This window comes from Xiphophorus maculatus, chromosome 19, assembly GCF_002775205.1.
Source record: "Xiphophorus maculatus strain JP 163 A chromosome 19, X_maculatus-5.0-male, whole genome shotgun sequence".
In the NCBI taxonomy this organism is placed as follows: Eukaryota; Metazoa; Chordata; class Actinopteri; order Cyprinodontiformes; family Poeciliidae; genus Xiphophorus; species Xiphophorus maculatus.
In genome coordinates, this window is record NC_036461.1 from 13,755,811 (window position 1) to 13,781,561 (window position 25,751).

General features: G+C 38.8%; 1 protein-coding gene across 7 annotated transcripts in view; it reads left to right on the top strand.

The window, feature by feature from the left end:
* The first annotated feature begins 2,043 nt into the window (after positions 1-2,043).
* daam2 (dishevelled associated activator of morphogenesis 2) overlaps positions 2,044-25,751 on the top strand; it is a 104,762-nt gene continuing 81,054 nt past the window's right edge. For 6 of the 7 annotated variants that reach the window (XM_023352580.1, XM_023352582.1, XM_014468817.2 and 3 more), the window contains exon 1: positions 2,045-2,216. The gene's annotated coding sequence lies outside the window, so the exon portion shown is untranslated. Of the gene's footprint in view, positions 2,217-25,751 lie in introns of all 7 variants that reach the window. The other variant, XM_023352585.1, reaches the window with a different exon arrangement.

Sequence of the window (25,751 nt, forward strand, 5' to 3'; positions counted from 1 at the left end):
GGCAGACTCTAAGCATGACCTTAACACGTTTCCTTTGACAGATATAAGTCAGGGCTCAGCCTTCAGGTCATTCATTCAGACAGTCTGAATGATCTAAAACGCCACAGGGACAAAAACTATGGATTTCCTTGAGTTTAGTTCAGACCAACTAATCCACTTTTAAGCCTGTTTTCTGACCTTCAGGAGGAATTATCTCACTCAATCTGCAGAGACATAATGCCAGGGTTTACTTTCATTTTCAATCACTTATGCATCTTACCGCTGATGTCCATGTTAGAGCAGTTACGGCCGGAATATTAGCAATTAATGACAGATTACAAGCTGTGAAAAGATCAAAACACGGCCAGGTCAAAGTTTTTTCTTAATTTCAGAGGATTAGATTCTTGTCAACTGGGACAGCAGGCCATTTACTCTACATCACGGAAACTCTGGACTTTATTTGAATTACAAACAGAAAACATGCTTAATGTTTTTCTCTGGAATTTTAGTTTGCACACTTGATATGTTCCTGATCCAAAGTTTCACAAAGTGATCACAGACAGCAACATAAGTAAGCCACATATAAATGATGTTCAAATCCATGTAGAGATAGCTGTCAAAAATGCATTGTTTGCAGTTGATTACAATAGAAATTAGGATTACATTATCTTTTTGTTTAATGATTTTAATTTTGTTTTAGAAAAATACACTGTTTAACAGAGTTAAACAGATTACTACAATTTTAGCACTTTTGAGAGTACTTCTAAGAAAAGGAGCAAAATCCCGCGCTCCTCTGGATGGCAATATCCATTTTTAGTCGTAGAATTACAGTCTTTGTGCCAATATGCACATCTGTTTCAGTTCCTGTGTCCATTAAGCCAATTCAATTTAATCCAAAATGACAAAAGAACAAACAACTCATGACGTGTTGAGCCCCAGGAAAAAATAGATGAGTCCTGAAAATGGATTTAAAAGAAGACTGTGAGGGAGACTGCCTAACATATAGAGGCAATCTGCTCTGTAGCACAGCCCAGAACCACAAAAGACATGATCCGGCACCCACTGGTTAGTGAATCTTTCCAGTCACTGTTATCATCTGCTTTACAGACAGCGGAGCACCTTCTCACATAGACTTCTCCAGCTCCGCTGCCATAGGGACAGATACAGGAAATCCTTCCTGTAACATGCCATCTCACTGTACAATAAAAGCTAAATCATTGTTCTGCACTAATCAGTCCAATTTTGCACAACTGCACTGTGGCACACTGCTGTACATATATTTACATATACATATCTGCATTTTTAAAAATCTTTGCAAGGACTGCTCTAAGTTGCTTTTTATATTAACTGCATTTTATATTTTTACAATTCATAGCATTTTACATTTTATTTTTATTTTTTATTTTATCTACAACTACTACTCAGTGGTAGTTGTTATTGTGTCTTGTCTCTATGCTGTAACTGCGAAGTAATTTCCCTGCTGGGATGAATAAAGTACTTCTATTCTATTCTATTCTATTCTATTCTATTCTATTCTATTTACAGTAAGGAAAGGGACATTAATATGTTAACCTCAAAATTAGTCAAACTCCAAGCAGATTAAGGTTTAAAGTAATCCTGTCATTTGTTTCTTTTGACTGAAAGTCATGTTAACCATTTGGAATGGCACAGCCATAGCCCTGACTTGAGTCTAGTACTTTGTAGTGTTCAAAATATTAAGGTAATAGCAAGGAGGCCTGCCAGCCTCACAGATTTGGAGGTTGTCACCAAAGACAAAATAGATAAGAGAAATTAAAAACAGAATTTTCCCCCCTCAAAACTGATTATCCCTTTACCTTGCAAATAATAAAATACAATAAATAAGGTCTATAATCTGTAATTTATCTCTGAGTTGTTGTTTTTATTTTATTTTTTTTGGGGGGTGGGGGGTCGGTTGGAGGTTGGTTAAAGTTTAATTGTATAAAAATGTGATGTGTGATTTTGGATTCTGACATGTTGACAGCCATCCAGAGCGCGGCGGCTTTAAGGAGGGAGGCGTGGTGCTGCTGTTTTGACCGACTTGTCAGAGCCGTCTCTCCTCACTACACCCTCAGCTGAATGAACAGCCTCGTACACTCAACACGGGGAGATCTGGTCCTCGCTCCGAACCCACATCTTCTGCCCCTGTCTGCCCTCTGACAGCCTCCCAGGATTATTATTACCGAGCGGTGACAGTTTCCTCGCACAGAATCTGGAAGGTGAGTCCATGATCTCTCCGGGTATGGATGGTGAAGGCAGCGGCGTGCCGTGCTGGCTCTACCCCGCAACTCGGATCGGCAGGGGCGGACTGACGCGCAGGCTGCAATCGGTTGGAAAATGTTTAGACTTTAGATTTTGGTGTGAAACTGTGCGGTATTGCTCCTTTTGACAAATTCCCAGTTTTTAATTTGTAACATTGAAATGGGTCTCACAGGATAGGAAATGAATCTTTGCTTTGCAGCTGAGCGTGCCTGTTAAGGTCTAATACTGGATTTCAATCTTTGTGTAATGCGTTTTTGATATAATTTTAGAGACTGGTGATGAATAATTGTTACAATACACCCTATCCCATCAGTTATGAAAAAACCTTATAGGCCGCCATCATAGGCTTATTGGTTAATTTATAAGCACTTCTGCGCATGACAGTTTTATGTCCTCTTTATTTCCTCTCAGTACCTTTTTATATCAGCAACTGGTAAGCAGATATGACATAAAGACGGGCAGCAGTGTGCATTCACACGCATTTGACCTCGATTTTATCCCGGTGTCGTGCGTTCACTGGGCTAATCGGCCACATGTTAATTCTGGTGGGTGTCCATAGAGGGCGCTGTGCCCCCTCAGCTGCTGTGTCATCCTCATTCTGCTTCAGTTAAGACCCTCGTTTTAATACATGACGTGCAGTGATGGTTCAGATCTCTAAGACCATTTCAAATTAGTTAGAAGAGCTATCTTATTCTTCAATTACGTTAATTTTGCTGTCAATTGCTGGAAGTTCTCAAATTCCCAGCTATTGACTGAGAATGCTGTTTTTTGTTCATCTATATAACAGCACTTTACTTTAAAGGAAAGTTAATTAGAATGAATTAATTAAATACAATAATCCCTTTTTGAAGGCATGTATTTAGATTCGTTTGCATGAGAATCTCAGAACTATACTAGATGTGACAAATCCTTCAAGCTTGTGGTAAAGCAGCAGTTTGCCTCTCTCCTGAATCAAACTTGGCTGCAGGAGTTTTTCAGGTTCTGTTTCCCATCCAAACATTGTCACGTCAAAATATTTCTTTCTCTAACACAAACCAGGAGTTTGGCTGTCTAAATATCCGAAATGAGGGAAAGGGTACCTATTAATCAAGGTAGATAGGTGCGTTGTGAAACTATTATTTAAATACAATAATGGAGAGTTAAGCCAAATGGTTTGGGTCTTGAGGGCATCTTCCACTCTTATGTCCCATGCATCCCATGTGGGTTTATAAGATTGGGGAGTGCACTCAGAGCTGTTTAATCTGACTGAACATCTGGTAGTAATGCAGCGATGGGTCTTCTTGGCCGGTTGCTGAGGCTTTATAAGCATAGCAGCATCCTAAGCACAAAATGATCACCCACAAAGCTTTTATTGAGGAGTTATTGGCACATGCAACATTCTTTTTCAGTGGATCGGGGCTGCAGTGCTTTGCAAAAGTTTACACTCACTTTTCCACATTTTTTCCACGCTGCAACCATGAGCATGACCGTTTTTGACTTATGGAATAGACCAGCACAAAGGAATGTGTAATTATGAAGCGTAATGAAGAAAAAAAATTCATTGTTTTCCATAATCATCTCTGGAGAAGCTGTAAACATCCATAGATCAAATGAGCACAATAATAATTAGTGACACAATTCACAGATACCACAATTTTTTTGTGGTTGAGTGACAAGACAAAAGGGGTTGTTTTAAAATAAAACACCCAAGAAGTTCTGTTAATGCTTCCTACAAGCCAAAAATACTCTGGTCAGATAAAAAGAAAATAAAACCTTTGGAGGTCCAAAGATCTAAGGAAATTAATACTGTATATCACCATCTCCATGGGGACACACATGTCAGTGGAGATTATATTTTTCAACAGGGAAACTAATGAGGACTGCTAAGAGGACGAAGTTAAATGCAGAATAATACTGGAAGAAATGTCTAGATGGTGCAAAAGAGTTGAGAGTGGGGTAGAGATTAAACCTTCTAGCAGGACAACAACACAACTCAAATTCTAGGCAATGGCCTAGTCAAAGTGTGGAAATAAATTTGGAGCTTAAAGCAAGACTTGTGTTTGTTTCAAATGCTGTCCATCCAACTTGTTGAGCTTGAGATGTTTTGCAAAGAAAAATGGGCAAATATGTCTGCTTCTAGAGGTGCAGAACTACAAAGTATTGACTCATGGCATGCATATTAAATTTTCATTAAAAATGCATTCAGCACTCCTTACCTTTCCATTATGCCATACTTTATGCTGGTTTATCACATATAGCCCCAATAAATGCATATAATTTTGTATTTATTATACTTGAAATTATGAAAGCATATATTGATGTGAACACTTTGGGTGCTTTGGGAAAATCTGGTAAACTCTCAACTGAAAACAAAAGCACTTTTAAAAAGAGCATTATGGGTTTGAGGATTGGAATAGATTATGACATAGAAATGACATTTTTATCTTGCCGGCCTCACACATAAGTGAGTGATTGCAGGATTTATCCATTCAACTCTGCTCGTTATTTTCTACAATTTTTGATCCACATGGCGCAGGCATCAACAGGCTGCTCACTTCAACCCCACCAGACTGTGTTAATGGCTATCGGTGATGGATGGATTTATTGAAAAGCCCTGCTCTTTAGCAGGCCGCCGCTGTCCGAGCAGAGCTGCAATCCACTGAGCTTTTAATACGCTTTAAGCTGTTCCACAGGTTCAGCTTCAAGTTAGATTTCACATGCAAAACAGAAATCTCTGTCTGATTGTTCCCAAGTCAGGCTGGGAAAGCTTGATCCTACAGAGTTTTTTTTTTTTTTTAGGTCTAGTGTTTTGACTAAAGAGCAGAATCCTTTTTCAGCTACCTGTGTGTTTTCAGAGGACGGGGGCCGGGGGAAAGAAAATATGTCTGACATCCAAGAGTAACTGAGCCACTGGGCTGAGGTGTTCTGCTTTTGGCTGCAGCACTGCTGACTGAGCAGAGGGTAAAACACGTGCGTGTGAGTGTGTTTCTGTGGCAGGAAGGATGAGTGGAAGCCTTGATCAGCACAGCGTGGCTGGGAACTGACACACAAGGGTTCTGATTCTTAAAGTCTAAACCACCATGCCATACAGAGGAGTGGGAAGACAGGACCACTGTTTCGTGGTATGTGGCTGAGGGGGAATTTCAGTCAGATCTTATAGTGCCTGGTGTTTTGATTGACAGGTTATCTTGACCTTTGAGTCTCCAAGGTGAATGTCTTTTGTTGCGGATCTAAGACTGTTGAGCTGGAACAGAGGTGTGCCATGCTGCTCAATTCGTATTTCTTTCTGTATTCTTGCAAGGCCTGCTTTCCTTATCAAAGCATATTTGTAGTTTAAAATACAATTTTAATCAATTTCATAAGGTGCACTACAAATTTAGATGTGTGACTATGTCACCCATATAACTTAAAACTGCACCTAATGTAAAGTCTGAAATAATGACAAGCTTTGACAAATGCATTTGCCCATTAAAAGAAGGGATCAAACGTTTGATTAGAGGCAAAGGAGTCACTTTTAAGCATTGTTAATGAGCGAGAACATTGTTGATGCAAAATAAGCTACTGTAAGCTACTGATGTTTGACTGAATCATCTTCAGGTTACCTACTGATTCTATGACTAAAGTGAACATATTCTTATTTGGACTCAATGCAGCATTGTCATGTTTGTAGCAAGCACCATAACATCTCCACTGAGTGACCACAATGTGGCTTTGAGCCAATCTCTGCTTCTCTTCGTGTGGCGGCACACCAGTCCACTGTATCTCTGCAGAGTTTCTGGCTCAGCCCAAAAGGACGTCTGGGAGTAATTAGCCGTGATGGTTTGAGGAAAAACCAGACAAAGTATTGTCCGCATCCCACCACCTTTCCTTGTGATTGTACTTTCATATGAAAAAAGGCATAGGATTTCCTTTTTAAAGTAGCTTTGTTGAAGAAAAGGCCAAATTTGGATTACTTACTCTGCCCAAAAGTTGAATGATGAGGATAATTCACTGGTCAAAAATGAAACGATTGCATTTAAAAAAAAATAAAAAATACGATCATTTGAATGCAACATACATAAGCAGGATCAGGCTGAGATGATGATAAAAATATTTGTTGTGGACGTGGTTACCAAATAAAAAAACACATTCAGTGAAGTGTCTAAAAATCAAGTCAGGGAAAGCCCAGTGATATGTCGACCTGTAGTTGTTACAGAGATATCAACTTAAATTTCCGAGCACAAATTTCTGATCTCTATCTCTGTCTTTCAGTCAATTACATTATGAGATGATGTGCTTGCTAAATTAAGAGCATCAATATGATTTCATCAATGCTTAAGTGTTTTTTGTTTGAATTAGGCTGCCTTTTGACGGTAAAACCGTAAACCTAAATTCTGAAAGGAGAAACAAATATTTTTAAGTTGACTGTCAAACTTCTCCAGATGTTTAATTTTAATATATAAGCACCTGGTTTCTCTCGGTGGACTGAAATTTCAGGATAATTCAGTGTATAATGGGACAATCAGCAGTGTGATCTGGTCCATTTCGTCAACACAGTAGTTGGGGCTGTTCTCTGTTGTACAGAACCTCCAATTGAACACAACAGGAATTCTCCTGGTGTGCCAGAGATCCTTGGCGTCAGATCAACCTAAAGTTTACTCAAGTGTGAAGCGCTGTGATATAATCTTAATGCACATCTACCAGTGTCTCTCATCCTTTCTGTTCGTTAGATCCAAAATTGGTGTCGGGGCCCTTACTTTGCGTCATGAAGCACTGAGTGGGGGGTCTTGTGATGATTTGCAGATACTTTAGTGGAGTCAAAGATTGCTATTACTTGTATCACAATTATTTACAAACGTGTTTATGGAATTAGAATGATGCCAGTCAAAAATCTATTTGTGGCTAGGAAAGAGGAAAGACTTTACAGAACGGAGGAACGGAGAGATTCTTGATCTCAACTCTAAACCACTTCAAATAAGTCTTGGTTCTTTGAAGAGCTCTGAAACTTGAGACATCACAACAACTGTTAAAGTTACAATGTTATCATTTGAATTCAGCTGTATTGAGATATGTCACTTGGCTCAAGTTGTTATTCCTTCTATATGATGCTTTGACTTTGTCTCGAGGGATACTGCAGAAACAGTGCAAGACATATTTTGCTACTCCCTTGCTTCTTTATTTAATTGATTTCATCTGATTTTATTTTCCACAAACCCAGAAGCTCCAGATTTAAACATGAGAAGTAGCACAATACTGCTGCTGTTAATTAAAAGCTTTCCCCTGAAATATGAAAGACACGCCCCAAATCCTGATCAGTGCAGAGGTTGTGGGGCTTTTCTGAGCTACTGTGGTGTTTTTGCAAACAGTAGTTTGCTTCCTTGACTACTTGATTAAATGTGCATGTTTCCACTGCTGCTATAAATGCCTCACATATAAATTGAAGGTATTTTGAGGCTTGGGTTGACTGCACTGTTCTTTTCTAATCCCACTGTAAAACTGCATGATTGTCAGATGATTAGTTTGTGAATCGCAGCAGAGTCCAGGGAGCAGATGGGCACGTAAGATTGCCTCTGACAATTATTTCCCCATGAATGGGAGCCATTTAGCTCACGGGTAATAGAGGTTGAGAATGTACTAATATTTCTTTCCTCTGTGACAGCCATCTCCCCCTCTTTGGTCAGTCGTCTTTACCCTCCGTCCCTCTTCTCCCATCAAACATCAATGCGCTGGTTGTTTCAGTCTCCAAGTAGTCACAGGTAATTGGCTCCCGTCAAAATAGGAAGCAGGAAGGCGGGTAGAGACTTGGGCATCCAAACACCATGTTTCTGCCCCGCGACTGGCGTTACCCTGAGCTACCGAGAAAGGGTTTTGTCAGTGGAGGGAAGTGGAAGGGGAGTCCACCCGAGCACGTGCTACGTCATCGAACACAAAGCAGCTCTTTCACTTGGGATCTGGAGCACATATGGGATCATTTATAAAACCTGCAATGTGTCAACCTAGTCCTTATTCTCCTGGCTGCAGGTTTCCACTCACCTTTACATCTCAAATTTACTTTGCTTCTAAATTTACAGTGGAAGGTGATGGCTGGATGTGCTGCACAACTGCTTCTCCTGATACTGATGCAAGCCTATTTTAAATTCTTTTCGATGTATTTCTCGCTGGAATGATTTTCTTTTATTTTTGAAGTCACTGTTTCTCTTTAAGATATTCCCATAAAAGTTGAATTTATTTGAGGTGCCGCTTTCCTGTTGAATAAAAAAATCAATTCATAAATGAAAAAATTAAATGTAACCATGTCGATCCGCTGCTCCAATAGTAACACTATGCCAAAGTGACATCATATGCAGTGACTGGCCTCTAAACTGCACAGCTGGGTGCAGATAACGGAGCAGCATGGATGTTTATTTTCCACCGCCCCCCTCCTTTGCATTCCAGCTTCTTATTTATAATGGCCATGATCTCCGGCACTGGGGGCTACTTCTATAAAAGGAAGTTTGAAAACTTTTGCAGACCTTCTTGAAAAAGAAGGCTTTCTTGCTGCATTTTCATGAAGATGTAATCTTTAGATTTCAAATTAGAAGTCATTTTTCCATCAGTTGCTGAAGAAAACAAAGCTTTTTAGGTTTGCTCAAATGTCTTGAAAAAGCCTCAGTAAACTCAACTGTCTACCAATTTATTTACTGTTTTACTTGCTCTTAAGCCATTACATATCAGTTTATTTTTCTAAACTGAGAGAGAAATTATGGCAATAAATATAGAGGTGTGTACTCAAATCTTAGCTATAATTCAGTTTATATGCTATGTTCTGAAAACTTTAATCCACTTTTGTCTGATGAAATATAATAGTAGTACTCCTGCTCAAACATAAATAACTCTATTAACTCCTGCTTTTAGATATTGGCAATGTGACTCCAATAACTGTATTTTCCTACTGTAAAACATGACTAGAAAACAGACAACGGCTTTAAATCATTGGCTGCCCAATGGCGCATGAATTGTCAAACTTGCAGGGAAAAGCTGATGTCTAGTCACTATAAAATGACTAAAATGGTATACAGTTGAGAAGGGGTGAAATGACCAGCTCTTCTTGGGATAAATACCTTGTGTACCTTTGATCAAATTGTCGTCTTTCTTATCATGTCTGCTCTTAAAACCCAATAAGAGTTAATTACATTAAGCTCTGGAAAATGAACCTTTGAATCGGTCGTCCTCAAACCAATGCCAGAGCGTATCTGATTGTTTCTTTCACCCACCTTCTCCTGAGGGGAAGCCTTGGCCTTGTGTTTTTTTTTTCTTGTTGATTCTTGGGATCGCGTCCTCCCTCAATTAGCACTAAAGCTTCTATGTTAATGGTCCAGATGTCCTCTGTGGCCTGACACCTTATTTAATTTGCAACAGATGAGTTAAACATATTACCTTAATGAGGTCGTTTACCAGTGAACTGTGCGGATTTGGCTAAATTACCTATTGGAGGCCCACACAACCCTCTGGCCTCTGAAACTTAAGGTGACTTGAAGGTTAAACAAGTTGGGAAGAATGTTGAGTTTGTGTTTGGATTACTAAGCATCCTTTTAGTAAATGCTTAAATAGTTTTATAGTCATGCATTCTTCCAGACATGTTCTTCCAACTCTTCACTTCTAACCTCTCTCCCTCCATCTCCTGTTTCTTTTTTGCTGCTCTGTGCAGCTCTGTTTTTGTTTGATTGTGGGAAAATGTCTCCACTGTCCGTGAGAGTCCACCGCTCTCTGGACCGGCTTTTCCCTTGGGTGTCCTCCGTACTCTGATATGCTGGGCCCCACCACTGCTGGGCTCGGGGGCCCTTGTTGTCTCAGCAACCACTTGTGGTAAGAAGCAGAATTCATTTGCCGTCTCCTTTAGGCTCTCTCAAACAGCATTTGTAAGGTATTTGTTTGACCTGAACCCTCATTTTTATTGTCAGGCTCGACAGCACAATTTTTCTTTTCAGGTTCCAGTAGGGAGGCTTTAGGGCTTTCAGCATAGTCATAAGGAAGACTGGCATAAAGTACTCCTTACCAATAAATCACTTTAGATGCTGGAATGAGATTAAGTCGACTCTTGATGGGTCACAGATTTGAGAAGGGCCCAAGCTGTTGAAGGTTTACTTTGGCCGTGTATGCAGAGTGCCGATCTTGTTATTGACCTTGATGTGTGAAGTTTTTATCGTACGACAAGCAGTTTTGTTAATCAGACCTGCCATTTGACTCTTGCCATCATTAGGATGCCTTTTAAAGCTTTTCCGCTTTTAGTTTAAAATTTTCTGTATTGTGTTGCTTTTAGCAAATTTGTATTTGAATGTTTATACTGCCTTTTATTTTAAGATCTTTGTGGGACTCCCCTGAAATAGAGGCTATGTTGCAACAGCTCAACAGTCAAGAAGTACAATGAGTATCTCTTTCTTCTTTGCTTGCTTCCTTCTTCACATCCCTTTTCTCCTTCCTTTCTTAAATCCTTGCATGCTTCCCTTTTCTCTTACCTTTCCTTCATTCTTGTGTCCTTGCTTTCTTCCTCACTTTTTTTTTTTACCGTGTGAAAATATTTCCATTTTTTCCTTCCTCTTTTTGTTTCAGCCGTGTTTCTGTATATTCCTTTTTTTCTTGTGCCCTTTCATCTTTCCTCCGTTGTCTAGCTTTTCATGGATGAAAGCTTAAGGTATGCCAAAGACTAGTCTTCAGTTCTTGAAATGATAATGTTTTATAATATTTTTGTGTTTATATATTAAAATGGGTGAGGATGACAAAGAGTGTTTGAACTAAGTGTTTGGAAAAGTTGGACATTTTTCACAAAGAATGGACAGAACCACAGGAATGTGACTTTACTTTAAAAATCCCATTTATCTGTAAATTTCACCAAGAATTGGCCAGTTCTCCAAATAGCATAGCCGTCCTTCTCAATCTTCAATTCAATTTGAGTAATTCACTTTACTGGCATGGCTAATGTGTTTTACTGAAGTTATCTAATGCAGGAGCACCTCAATTTAACAAGATTTAGGATGCAGATGGATCCCATTCACTTACTGTATTTTCACTAATCCATCATAATATTCTTATCCGGATTCCATCTTCAGGGGCTGGAAACTCAAACTAACATAAACGAAAAGACTGGAAGAACGAGCACACTGTATTGGGCCGGGATCACTCCAGAGATCTCACGTTGATTCAAAACCAAACTCCTAAGGAGTAAAACATTTTAAAAGATAAACACCATCATAACTCTTCCACAGAGTTTTAGATGACTAAATTTGGCTTCTACATTCTTCCCATGCATTTCTTTTTAATCGTGTAATAACTTTGTGTTGTACTTCAAAGCTTCTTAAGTAGAATAGAAAGCATTGATGGGCATTTTTACTGTGGGCTTCAGGCTTCTCGCAGACCCTAATGCATCTTCTGAGCTCACTGCCATTGCTTTCAGTCTGAGCATTGAGATGGATTTAGCAGTTAAAGATCCTGGAACAGTGTTGTAATTTTTTTCTTCTTTTTTTTTGCTGTGGTGTAACTAAAAAAAAAAAAAAAGCAATCCAAACAGTGGACCTGAGCCATGTCCTTCATGGCAGAAACTTCTTTATTCAGAATGACAAACTGCTCGGTTGGCACGATTACAGCATTCAGGAGAGAAATGAATACGGTTCTGTCTCTAGAGAGACTTCCTGAGAAAGGGGGTCTTCTGCTTTCGTCCCTCAGGAGAGCAGATTGATCTCCAGCAGGCCTAAATGGACTGTTGAAAGGCGAGGTGTTTATTTGTGCCGTTTTTATAAACGGCACCACTTCTCCAGATCTAACTTCATTGGTGTGTTCTCCATCATCTGGAAACACTAACAGGCTGTCTTATTTCCCTTCGCTTCAGTAATTCTGACATTCACCTGCAACTTTGACCTCATTTGTCCCTCTCTACGTGCCCTTTGGTGTTTCCTGAGACTCTGTGTGACATAAATAATCAATGTTGATAAAAAACACAGGTGCTCATGTTGGTTCTGGTTCCAATTTCAAAATTCATGTTCACCCCCCACCACCACCTTCCATCAGCCTCCTGCTCTTCCTCCCTTGCACTGGTCAGCAAGTTCTCTGGGCAGAATGATGTTTTTCTTCTACGTCTCCTTGTTTAAACTATAAGCCATCAGCGTTAAGGAAATCCTTCTGTAAACAGATGACAGGAGACTGTTGGACAAACTCAAATGACCTGATCATGTCCAAGTAACTGTGGAGATGAGGATATTTTTAGATTCCAGTTTCTTTATCCATGTCCCTGTGTCCCTCAATGATGGTTGTACAAATGAAACATTCTTATAACTCTAACTTTCACAGTTTTTTTTTTTTTTTACTCATGTTGTCCATTTCTGATGTTTGACCATAGACAGTTTTGGCATTTTGCACTGAGAAATTAGAGAGCTTACTCAGCTCCTAAGAGATCCATCATCCTTCACTTGTTTACCTGCTGTATGCAAGGATGTTCATAAATGGTTCACCTCTTTGTTGGTATTTCTATGAAATTCTAGTCAATAAAAAGTAGAAGAAAATAGTGTCTTAGGTGTGGATGTATGCTATGTTTTCACCAGTCAGAAATAGACTACTCAACAAACAAAATGAACAGGAATTGTTTAGAAAATGTGTTGAAAATGCTGCGAAATTCCTCAAAAATGTTTTTGAAGGAGCTTCAGAGAGCAGACAGTTATTCACAATTGTAAAAGGTCTTGTTTTTAGTATTAAGTATTAAAAAAAAAAGATTGGCAGTCAGACAGATTGCTGTCTGTGCACACTTGGGTGGGGAATGGTTGAATGTGGGAGTGATGGTGAGATGAGCAGTAAAGCTCCTGTGTGTGTGCCAAACCAGCAGACATGCATTAAATGCACTGTTCTGGATTAGCAGTGCAGGAGGTTGATATATTTTTCTACATTTAATAGCTCTTTTTTTTTTCAGTGTCCAGGCCGGTGTGCTCCTTCAGGCAGTGATCCATTGTTTAAAAACCATTTGATGTCCACACTCCCTCCATCATCTCAGTTTTCATCCCACTAACGTCCCATTGTCCAGAAGTCAGAGATATTTCAGACCAAACGATATTGTGGTCATCGGAGGGGCAAATAGGGGTGACAGAAGGTCAGGGTAGTGATGCCGCCTGGCTTTCCTCAACGTCATCCGCTGGGATTTATGGTGGCAGTGGGGGTGGATTAAAGGTATTAGGCAGACAAACTAGACCCTAGGTTCAGACACTGTGCAAATACTGCTGCATCCATCCACTAACATGTCTACTCCTGCCCACTCAGTGCCTTTCCACCTCCTCTATTATGCTGACAAGCAGAATCCTTACAATAGGCAGTTAAATAGCAGACCGACCGAGGATGGAGATCAGCTGCCACATAAAAATAACATAAATTCTTATTTATTATTATTATTATTTATTAAGGGAAATGCAGTCATAATTTCAATAATAAAATTGCAGTTTTATTTTGGTAAATTCAGCATGCAGATCCAGAAGTTTAGGCAATACATACTTTGATGGCAACCTTGTTTTTTCAGAAGGACTGTTCCGTGTTTAAAACCTTTTACCCTGTTCCTTTCTGTCTGTCCTTTCCTTGCATCATTACAACTCCCTTGCACAGCTCCAATTCGCTGCCAGGTTGTCATGGCGACCGGCCGCGGTACATAAACCGTCCGAGGTCTGGCGAACCCAGTGCAGGAAGTTTTGTGCATTCCTTATCTCTCACTCGCCGCAAGGAACACATCAGCAAACTGAAGCCTCGTTTAATTTTGCTTTGATTTTACCCTTTTCTTTTTTTTTTTTTTTTTTTTTCCCCAACAAGGCTGAGAAATGAAATCTTTGAGGTCTGAGCCACTCATACTGATTTTATAAGTGTTTGGGAAAGGATGAAAGAGGCTTGTGGAGACAGAGTTGAAATAAGAGGTGGTTATGTTGTTGAAATGTAGGAAATTTTCAACAATCCATCATATTTTGTGTCTACTTAATTCAGACATTCACATATGAAAATGAAAAACACATTCTTACCATCCTGGCTTTACTTTTGTTAGATTTCATCCAAGATCTGTTGAAAGTGGAGATGTAGCTCCTGATTTGTGTTCTGCGTGATTTTATCTTTGATGAAGAATGAAGGGAGGAAAAAAAAACTGCTTACAAGCCAGTAATGCGCAGTTTCCGGTTTACTAAGATTTTATTTCTTCTTTATTCCCATAACGAGAACACGTATGCAGAGATGAGCACAGCATTTCAGATCATCTCCAAATGAAACATGGTGACAGGTGAGGAGCACTAGCATCCTCCCGCCCCCATTGCTCCACCATCCAAATGTCAGAAATCGATGCTGGTGCTTTTTGAAAAGGCTGCTTTGAAATGTGTCAGAAGGTCACTGAGGTCTTATATTACATCCTCCAAAGCATTCCGGAGGGGAATTGTATGCGCCACAGTTACTTTGTGTTCCTAATAATTCCCCTTCCCACTACAATCCTGCTGCTGTGGGAGGAAAAGAGAAAAGTCAGACTCATTGTTCTGGGAAGGAAACCAAGATGCAGAGAGAGGAAGAGCAGTGGGGGGGAAAAATTGCTGACCCACATTTCTGTTTCAGTTTCTACCGGGACACAGCTTTAGGACCTGGCCATTTAGCTTAAACGGCATGTAATCGGGACAATGTGTGTTGACAGGTCTCTGCCAGAGGAGATGTGATTAACTCAGATTTGGAGTACAAGGCCAAGGTTTTTGAGCAGGTTGTCATTCTGATGAAGTTTTTTAAAAAAAGACAGCTGCTCATATTGTTAGAAACATTCTTGGCTTGTAACCTGTTCTTGTCCAGACACTGGACATGAAAACATTTTTACGTCTATACTCTGTGTGTGACTGAGTAAAACCTTTTGCTTGGTCTTGAGATTGTACTACAATTTCACTGTTTTATCTAATAACATGAAAGAAAGACATGGAATCATTGATGTCATTCCTACAAAAGCAATGGAATTCTGTTTAAAGAATTAGTCTGGAAAGTTTTACCACACAACTCTCTTCAGCCCTTTACATTTTGCATGAATAGGGTCACATTTTAAAGGTGTGAAAACCAACAAAAAAATACAAGGCAACGCAGTTTTCGCAAGATATTGCCAAAATTTTAAATATCTCACATACTTAAAAATATTTTTGAGATAAAAATGCGTGCACTGGTTATGCCTGTCAATATAACAAATTTTGCTGAGCGATTAATTGTCTAAAAAATTATTGCAATAAATGATAATATTGTTTGATGACCGTTTTACACTGATTTAATGGAAATGACGTAATAATGCATGCGATCTTCTGCCAAAGATAGATGCACTTTATTTTCAAAAGAACACTAAACACTGGAACTGATAAACAAAATAAACAAAACAACCAAAAACAATAATAAAATGGATTCTCAGTCTCATTAACAAAAAATGTACTTGAATTAAAACCTAAACAACATAAAGCCAAAGTGGAAATTAATACTGCATTCAACCAAAAGAGTACAGATTCTGAAGTTTGTATACTATATTACCCTTCATTAGAGTTAAATAGAGAAGATGGGCACATCCGACTACCTGATGCAATAGTTCACACTACACGATTTTTTGCCCCGATTTTCCCCTTATGACAATCTTAGAACGATGGCCGTTCAATGTGTGTGGTGTGTTCAGGTAGATCATCGTGGCGCTCCGATCCAAATCAGGGGTTTTCCCCGATTGGGAGCTATTAACGCAGCCTGTTGAATGTGACAGGTAACCAATCAGAAAGCGCGGATTCTCCTCAGTGCTTTCTGAGGGGAAATTACGGAGGGGAATCCCAAACAGCTAACACGGCGCAACCCGAAGTCCAGCCGACATTGGAGATGATATGTGGAAACAACATTAATGTTTTTTTTCAACATTTCGTGCAAAGAATATAGAAATGACAAGGGGAGAAGTTGGAGCGAAATTGCAGTTGATAAACCCCATAACTTTTCAGCTATTCTTCGTTAACATGACAAAAATAGATTATAATAATTTTTATTCAGTCAGGACTTGCTTACATTAGCCACATGCATTGCAGGTAGATTGTAGTAAAGCATTGATTAATGCCTGGCTTAAAAATGTGTTAACTGGACTTGTAGCCATTATTTGGTGCCCATTGTTGGACACCACAAGGCACGATTGAACCTGATCCTATACAGAGGATTTCTGTCGGCTAATGTGTGGTCTCTCAAGTTTTGAAAATGGGCCGACAACTCTTACGATCGTGTCGTGTGCGCTGGGCTTTACACAAAGGAAATGAGGAAGGGAGGGTCAGTGGAGAGCACAGGAGTTGAGCCTTTTTTCATTCAGTGTCATCAACAGAAAGAGAAAAAGGCCGGAAGAAACGATAAAGCCGATAATTAAAATGAGGTCGATAGTTTTAATTTATCGTGCGATTAATTGATTTATTGTTTATTGTGACAGGTCTAGCACTGGTCAGAGCTCTCTTTTTTTCCCCTCTCTTCTTTTAACTAAACCTCTTGTCATTGTGCTCTTGCTGTGCTGACAATCTGTTGTATTTCAAATTATTGAAGGCCTGCACAATTTTAGACAGCATCGCTGTCTGAGTTTAATCTTCATGTTTTGCAGTATTCAGTGTGTATATGAGATCTGTTTCTGCAGCCCGTCTGTGGAAAATCCTGATTTGTGGATGTGTTTGTTATGCCACAGTGGTTTCATTTGAACTCCACCAGCCATCACCCTTGTGATGGAGAGTCTTGTTTGCTAGCTTGATTTCACAAGCGTTGTGGGTGTTTGGGTGTTTTTTGTTTTTTCTTATATATACACTTTTAGCAACGGAAAATGAACAAACAACTTTGTATGGGCATGTCAGTGTGTGTCATTAAGAAAGCAGATGGATTTCCAAGCCACGTGCCACTGGTTTCCAGTCTAAGGAGCCCACTTGGAGCTCAGCTGGCTTTAATCAACGCAATCGTTTACCACTCGCGTGGGTGAGTGGTGCTTGATGAATCCGTAAGCGACACCTCCCCTTCCACCTCTGCTCTCTAGCAACACTCCACACAGCATGGAGTGATACTGAATATATTTATATTGTCTCTCTTAAGCACACAACAGTGAGAAGGCTGAATGTGTGCTCCCACACTTCCATCTGTTTATTTAGTCATTCTAGTTCACATAAACATGCATACCTATAGGATTACTGTGATTCCTATGTTTATTTTGTAGCTTTTTAAGAGTTATGTCCTAATTGCTGTTTATAACCAAAGAAAATTAGAGCATAATTTTATTTAAGGGTGAAAGTAAATGTGAGGTTCTCAGGTGCTGGTTATGTTACTTTCTTGGAACATTTTGTACATTTGTATTTTGGGTTGTTTCCTACCAAAAATGTCAGGTCCAAAAGGAGCCACTAACCACCAGGCTTTTCATATTCCAATGTTTATTTGGTACTTGCTTTGGCAACCAATGATTTCAAGAAATTTTCAACAATCCACTAATAGTCTGCTAGCAGTTGTGGTTATGCGAGGCCTATGGTTGATTTGTACTTGCAGGAGGCTGCTCAAAGTTATTTTAGTGTGATCAGGGGCCATATCCTGTCATATTTTATTAAAGTCAACTGGACAAAATGAGACTTTGAGCTAGGAAATATTAAATTTAAAAACTGTGTAAAGCCACAATATGCTTGGAAGAGCTGTGATCCACAGTGTAGGTGGAAGAATCTGTTGACAAGACAACTAGTCGTGCACTCGCAACTCTGATCTCTATGGTAGAATGGCAAAAAGGCAGAAATGTTAAAACAAAGCCAGTAGCCAGACAACCCATGTAGGGGATACTTCAAACACCTAGGAGAAGAATTGGTCTGATCTGTTAAGATCAATATCTATTTTTTTCAGCTGCATAGAAAATGCTGGTGAAGATTCTTTCATCGACAGGGACAGAAAATGGGTCAAATTTCATGGGTAGATGGATGGAACTAGAAGACTTTATTGCAAAAGGTTACAGCCTAGATTCCAACATGATTATAACCTATATTGTTACCAACTTGGCTCACAGTTGGCAACAAAATAGGAGACAAAGCTTAACTTGCGCAAATTTATTGTCAAAAAACTGTTCATTGGGAAAAGAAAAGGTGATTATGTCAATAATAGAAAAAACATTCTGTCTGACTTGCTGATAAGATTGAATGACAGAAATACAAAAAGAGGTGTAACTAGAAACATTACCCGTTTGGAAAGCCAGCCTCTCAGAGAGAGAGAAAAAGATGAGAGAGTCCTAAAGCACCGTATGGAAGCTACCTTTATATCTGCCAAACCCACCTCTCAGGTGCAACTGCACCTAAAATGAGTTAACCCAATCACCACATTATAGTGATGAACAAATATGCCAAACCTAAGGCCCTCAAGCCATCACAATACAAATACACTCAATTAAGAATCTGTGGAAAACTTGGAAATTGGTGTTCTCCATCCAGTCGAACTCAGATTTGGCTATTTTACGAAGAAGGATTGGGCAGTATTCCAGTACCTAGATATGCTATACTGTTAGAAACATTCCCTAAAAGACTTTAAGAGAATGTTGGTTCTAGACAGCATTGACAGATTTTAATTGGTTAAATATTTTGTGAACCATGTATTACTTCTATGTTACGATTGCAGGCAGATTTATTTTGCTCTTTTGTGAGAAATTGCAATAAAAAAACTTCAAAGATTGTGATTCTGTTCTCACAAAATTATGATGTTCAGTGGGTATGAAAATGCTTATAAAGCACTGTAGCTTGGGCCAATCATAGGGTCAGGGTACGACTTAGCAAATAAAAAAAACTGACTATAAGCCATGTTTTGTACCACAAACCTCTATTTATGAATTTGTTTATAGATTCATCATCCATTTCTTGACTACATCTTCATTGCATGAATTTTGGTTGTAGATCAACAACATTAACTCTGAAATCTCTCTAAATGCTGCAGCTCTGCAGCCCAGTAGCAATTTTAAAGGCTGAGAAAATTTGTAGTGTCCATATCCCGTGACACATATGGAAAAGAATGGAGTCACTAATTAAGATTGCAGCTCTTATCAGTTCAAGTTGGGTGTAATCAACACTCATTCCGTCTGTGTACATACAGGTCTGATAGCTTCCTGCAGGCAGGGCTGACTTTGCTTATCAGCTTAAGGCACTGGAGTAGTTCTGACCTAGTCCTGAAACTTAAGCATCTCGCAAACCTCTTTGTCTCTATATGTAACCACTGGAGGATATGTTGACTCAGCAGACAACAGCTTGATACATACATAATAAGCTGGTAGATGATATTCAGGGAGCCCCTCAGCTAAATTTAGCATTTGATGTCTGACCTTTCCCTCTGTTTATGAGGCAGCTTTGCAGATGAACTCATTGTTTTTGAGTGATGTTGTCAAGACAAAGGTCAGCTGAAATGTGGTAACATGTGCTTATCAACAGTTAAAATCCATTTTATTTATGAGTATGTAGCTCATTTTGCAAAACAAAATTACTGGTGCTTTAGGATGCAGACAATGGGCATTCCTTAATCAGTTCTTAAATTTGCTCTTTGTGCCCTTCTCAGATTACATATTATCATGCTTTTCTTTACACCCAGAAGTAATAACTACAGAATCATGGTTGGAATGAGCAGTAGATCAGAACAGACTGTTCCAACCAAGTGCAGAGATAAACAGGAAGTGTTTGTTATTCTTCTGACATCCCAAGAGAGCTCAAAAGATTCACTCCAGCAAAGTGCAACACCCATCTATAATTCCTAGCATTACAACACACAAAAAGACACAAAAAAGAAGTGCACAATAGAAAAATAAGTTAACTTTATGCTTATTTTCATCACAAGTTTCCATGGGTTGATAGGACCTGTTGGTTATTCAGAACAAGAATGTCATTTTTGAAAAGCATGCTTTGTTTCTGCAAATGTTTGTCCTAGCTATTAATCTTAGTTAAGTAGTCAGTGTTGCATATAGTGCAATTAAACTTTAGAACAAGTAACTTAAAATTAAGACTACTAATGTCAATTTTGCACACATATCTACTGAACAAAATCCAGAAATATTATTACAGGGTACTAAGATTCTCTAAATGTTCTTGCACGGTTTAGTTCAATACGGAAAGGAAGCTTAAAGTTGTTTTGACTCTGAAATGCAAAAAGTACCATTACATCATGGTAAAAACTGCAGATGCTAGAAATTTGAAGTGTTCATGTTATTGTGATCTTTGCATGCCAGCCTCTGTTACTTTAGTACATGCTTATTTGTTCACTGATCCAGTTGAAAGTTCCCTGTATTGGTCTGAAAACTTTTCTTTTGGTGACAACTGTCAAATTCTTTTTTTCAGAATGCCTTTTTGAGATTAGTAATACATTCTCAGATTTTTGATTTGTGTTGTGTGCTTCGTCTTACTCTTCTTCTTTAAATCAACAATTATAATGCTGCTGTTGGAATTTAAAGAAAATTGAGCTTGGCTGTTTGGTCCACCACTGAAGTTGCTGGCCTTTTCAGAGTTTCATTCCAATAACTAGAGCACAGGTGTCAGGGAAAAAGGGTGGAAAGGCCATGAATCCAGACCCACCTGTTCATAGGGCATGACTCCTCGTTTTATTGAGATTCTGTGACAGTCTTGACCCAGAGTGTTGGTCTCACACAGAGTCGTGGGCAGATATTTTATCTCCAGTGTTGAAAACAGATCTAAACATTTTTGTCACCCTTCCCAGACATTCTTCACCACACTTAAACCTGTGATGATGCCTTGATTTATGAAGCTTTGGATTGGTTCTAAGAACAGAAATTATTATTGCACTTGGAAGGTAGATTTAAACTTTGGGATCAGACTGGTGACGGGATTTGGACAGTCATATAAGTAAATGTTAGAAATTACAGTGTCAGTTGCACAGCTGAAATTGGTTCCCTAATATATGGAAGATCCCATGCTGCCAAATTAAAAATGACTTTTTTAAAAATGAAAGCATCTGGAAAAAGAGCAAAGTCTTCAGTTTTTTTCTACATTACTACACTGTCAGTCACTGTTCTTCTCTTCATAGTGAACACACCTGGGTTATAGTGGCCAAAGGGGAGCTATGAAATAAGAGTCGTTGTATGGGAGTTATGGTTTTCATGTGGACCCTTTGTACCTAACAACTCATATTTCGAACTCCTAAAGGTGTTGCCTATTATGAAGAAACTGTATCCACTTTTGAAGGTTCCATTCTATATTTAAAGTTCACTATTACATGTGAAAACTCCAACAGATGGCTTCCAAGCCTGAATATTAACATTGTTATACTTTTAATGTGCATTGCTTAACAGCTTGATTGTTTTATATCTCAAAACCCTCTTACAGTTCCTGTCTCATTTAGACTTCTGTCTTAAAATGTTCTGACTCATCAGCTGTTTAATTCATTTGGCTACAAAAAATGAAAATAAAAAGTCTGTTAACAGTGTTCCATATGCAACCTAGGTAGGTCTGGATATGTATGGAGTCACTAGATATTTTCCAAGACTGCACAAGCGGTGCAAAAATAAAATGGAGTTTGGAATATTTTCTATCCATCCATCTCACAAAAGCTTGAACGTGCTGCAGACCACGCTAGTATTATTGGATTTTAACTGCTTTTACCTTTTTCACAACCAATACTTTGCCTTAAAATATATAGTGAACATTTTTGTGTTGCAAACATGCCTGAAACGTCCAGTTTTGGTTTTTGCTGCAGCACCAGTGAGGTTTGCTTGCTTATTCTTTGGCAAAAGCACACAACGGTAATTTAAAAAAAAAAAAATGAAAGGGCATTTGAAATAAATAAACCCTTAGTCTACCAACAAAGCATTGGTATTATTCAGCTGCTGCACTCTTTGTGTGAGAGCAATTACCCTTCACGGTTGCTTAAAAACTGATCTATCACACTGGAAAGGGGAAAACCAGAAATCTGAATACAGCCTTTTTATTATCACTGCTAAACTGAATGAAATCATTGCACGGTCAATCAAAGACTAATACTGATGCCCTTGATGCCCAGCGATCAAAGTATTACATCATCGGTTAACATGATGAGGCCATCATGAATCAGTCAGCGGAAAGCTGAACAATTATCCAAACATAACAGCATTTAGCTGGCACATATCCACACAGACACAAGACGTACTGTGGGAGCTGGCGGTTGGATGACCTTTGACCTGACTCAGTCTGCCTCCTCGACAAAGGAACCCTTCAGATGCCCATTACTTTTAGAAAAAAAAGAAAATGCGTTTATGATGAGTAATCTTGGGCTTGAAGTTAGATGTAGGTTTCCTTGTTTTTACAATTCTATATAGAAAGTTAAGAGAGACTGAAGACAAAAGTAGAAAATAAGAGTAAGTGCCTGCGGAGTGCGAAGAGTCACCATAAGGATACGGTCATTACATTTGGATTTATTGTTTGCTGTCTTGCTATGATTACTTTATAAAGATGGATGAAATAGAGCTCCCAGCAATTGTGATTTATAGCTAGCATACAATTAGACCATGTACACAGGATGTGCCCTCACATTTACACTGTCAAGAGTTCAGGCTTTGTGACAGCAGCGGTACTTTTCTCGGTGGCAATTTATCTCTGCGCGGGCCTGAAAGGGTTGATTGTGTTCAGAATGCTGCCGTGAGGAATTCCTGGCTTAAACAAAACAAACTTAAATAAGAGCTGTCTGGCCCAGAAGAACCCTAAATAATACTGTAAGGAATGGCATGTTGTGAAACATGACTGCATGCCATGTTAGCTCTAAGAGAGGCTGGGTTGGAGGAGAATTTGAAGCTTTTCTTCAATGAGTAGCTTGAAAGAAATGCCAACGTCTCTGGAACTTAACGGCTGTTTCTTTGCAGACTATGCAGACTATCAAGTTTGATCACTCTAATGCAGATGATTGAGTCGCTTAAAGTAATAGGCCATGCCAGTCTTTACCAGAAAACCTGTTTTTGAATCGGTCATGACTGTCATATTTTTGAATGAAGTCATATTCTGTTTTCTCCACTTGACTACAAGTGACAATATAGAAATATAGATGATCGCTGAGTAGGAAAATTAAACCCAAGCATGTCCTCAAAAAAATAATAGAGCAGATGGCCTTATAATATAGTGGGATGGGGGTATGATACTTATCTCAAGCATGTGAAACTGGCTCCATTTGCCTCAATTACCAGGTTTTGATGGATGATACAGGAGTAGTCCAAGTGCACTTAGCCAGACTGGAGCTGGAGCTTAGCCTATTCCTTGGGGGGCTTCCTAGGAGTATCCTTCGGAGGTTTGGGAATAGTGAGGTAACCCTGGAGAGAAAGTGGAAGTGATGCTGCTGTGAAAGAGAGAGGGAAATGACAGGAGCGGAAGTGGACGTCTTGGAGATAAGCCTGCTTCTCCTTGCTGGGTTAATGGATACATCCCAAGGGCTTGCTTAGGAATGGACTCAGATTTTACTGCTTGTGACTTGGTGTCATCTATCTTGTGTCCCCTGAGAAAAAAAAAAGAATAATAGCATTATAATCACCTATTTTTTCTCCATATTCCCTTTGCTTATAAATGTCTCCACTTTGTTTGTGACAATACATCTTTGTGCCAAACAGAACTGATATCTGTTGTTATTTTAGCGATAGATTCTGTTACACAGCATCTTTCAAGCAATATATTTGCAGTGTTGTTTTTGAAAAGCCAAAGTAATCAATAGAGATCCACTGATAAATTGACTGGTGACTAGAGCTGGAGTTTTTATGTGCTCAATTATTGGTTGCCAAATGGGCAAATATTGATTGGTTGTGGTTAGCTGAAAACTAAAAATTGCATGCTTTATTTATTTATTTTCAATAAACAAATGGATCATACCTACTTGCTAACATACCACTCTTCTGTACGGACGTTGTTGCAAAGCACTGAATGTGATAAATGCTTTTTTTCAGTACCGCTGTGATGTTTCAAATGAAGTCAGAAAAGGTAGAAAGACAGAAGGAAGATTGTAGAAAGAAAACTGCTTTTTTGCAAACTGGTACTTTTAGATTAGCAGAGAATTAAGCAAACAAAAACGAGATGAAAGCATAACTGTAAATAATTACCTTTTGTAAGTATTCAGTTCTATCTCATGCCACATGCTGGGGTAGCTTACGATGCATTTTCCTCATAAAATATGATATGTAACCTGAAAAGAAAAGCTACACATAGAGATTAAAGCATAATATCTGACTCTAATCACATTTGAGTATTTAATCTAATTGTATTTCGCTTAAGCCTAATAGTAAAATGTTTGTTAATCACTGAAGGGATAGGGCAGTGTAAAAAGCAGGTGGTTCTTTTTTTTCTGAAGTTCAGCTTACAAATATTTTCTCATTTATAACCTGAAAGGAAATGTACATCCTCAATAAATTATTCTCTTTTTTGCATCAGAAAAGATAACCCGAGGAAAATGAATACAAAACTGTTTTCAAGTGACGATTTTATTTACTATGGAAATGATACTATCCAAACCAACTTGACCCTATGTGAAAAGTAATTGGCCCATAAACCTAATAACTGGTTGTGTCATACTTGGCAGCAATAGCTGCCATTTAGCATTTGAAATAACTGGTAATCAGCCTTGTACTCACTGTGGAGGTATTTTTGTAGCATTAGTTCAGCTCCATTTGAAGTTGTTTTTTTTAACATAACCAGGCTGTTTGAGGTCATGCCACAGCATTTGAATTCAATTTATGTGCAGACTTTGACTAGACCATTTCAAGTTCTTATATTTTAGCCACTAAGGTGTGATTTGGATCATTGCCTTTTTGCAAAGACCTAGTGCCCTTGTGCTTAATATCACAAAACAAATGCTATGCACTGTACAATTTCTTACAGGATTTTCTGGCACAGAGCAGAATTCATTGTTCCACCAATTCTGACAAGTCATCCAATATCCAGATTATCACACTGGATATTGCACATTATAGAACATTGTTTGACTTTAGAGATTACATTCTTTTTATTTTGGAACTTTAAACCAGATGTAACAAATGTGCACCTTACAAAATGTCTCCCTTTACTCTCCAGTAGACATGATATTTATCTGTACTTTTCTTACTCGAGGAAATCATCACTTGTATTTACTGAGGTTATATCTGATTTTGACATTTCTTTGATGACCTGAAACATGTGTCCAAAAACATAAATAAATAAATAAAAGCATGTAAGAGAATAAATGCTTCTTCTTGGCATGGTTCCCAGATTTTATATTTAGTTCAAAACGTTCATAATGCTTTGTTTTCGAGTCCTGTTTACATGGTCTTTTAAAGCTGGATGGCTCTAGGTTTTTCGGGGGCAATGAGCTGTATGCTGTCAGTCCTAACTAGTGCAGTTGGGAATTTTTGGTGTTGATCTTTGCTCCCACTAACCTCTCACTTTTATCCTGGCTTGACCTCTGCTTCTCAGACGTGTCTATGACATGACCCTCCCCCCTGCAATTCCATGCATAACATTAGACTGAGTTAATGCTTTGAACTTGACAAAGCCAGCTGAATTTTTTTATTATTATTATCATTATCTAGCATGCCATCTCGCCGT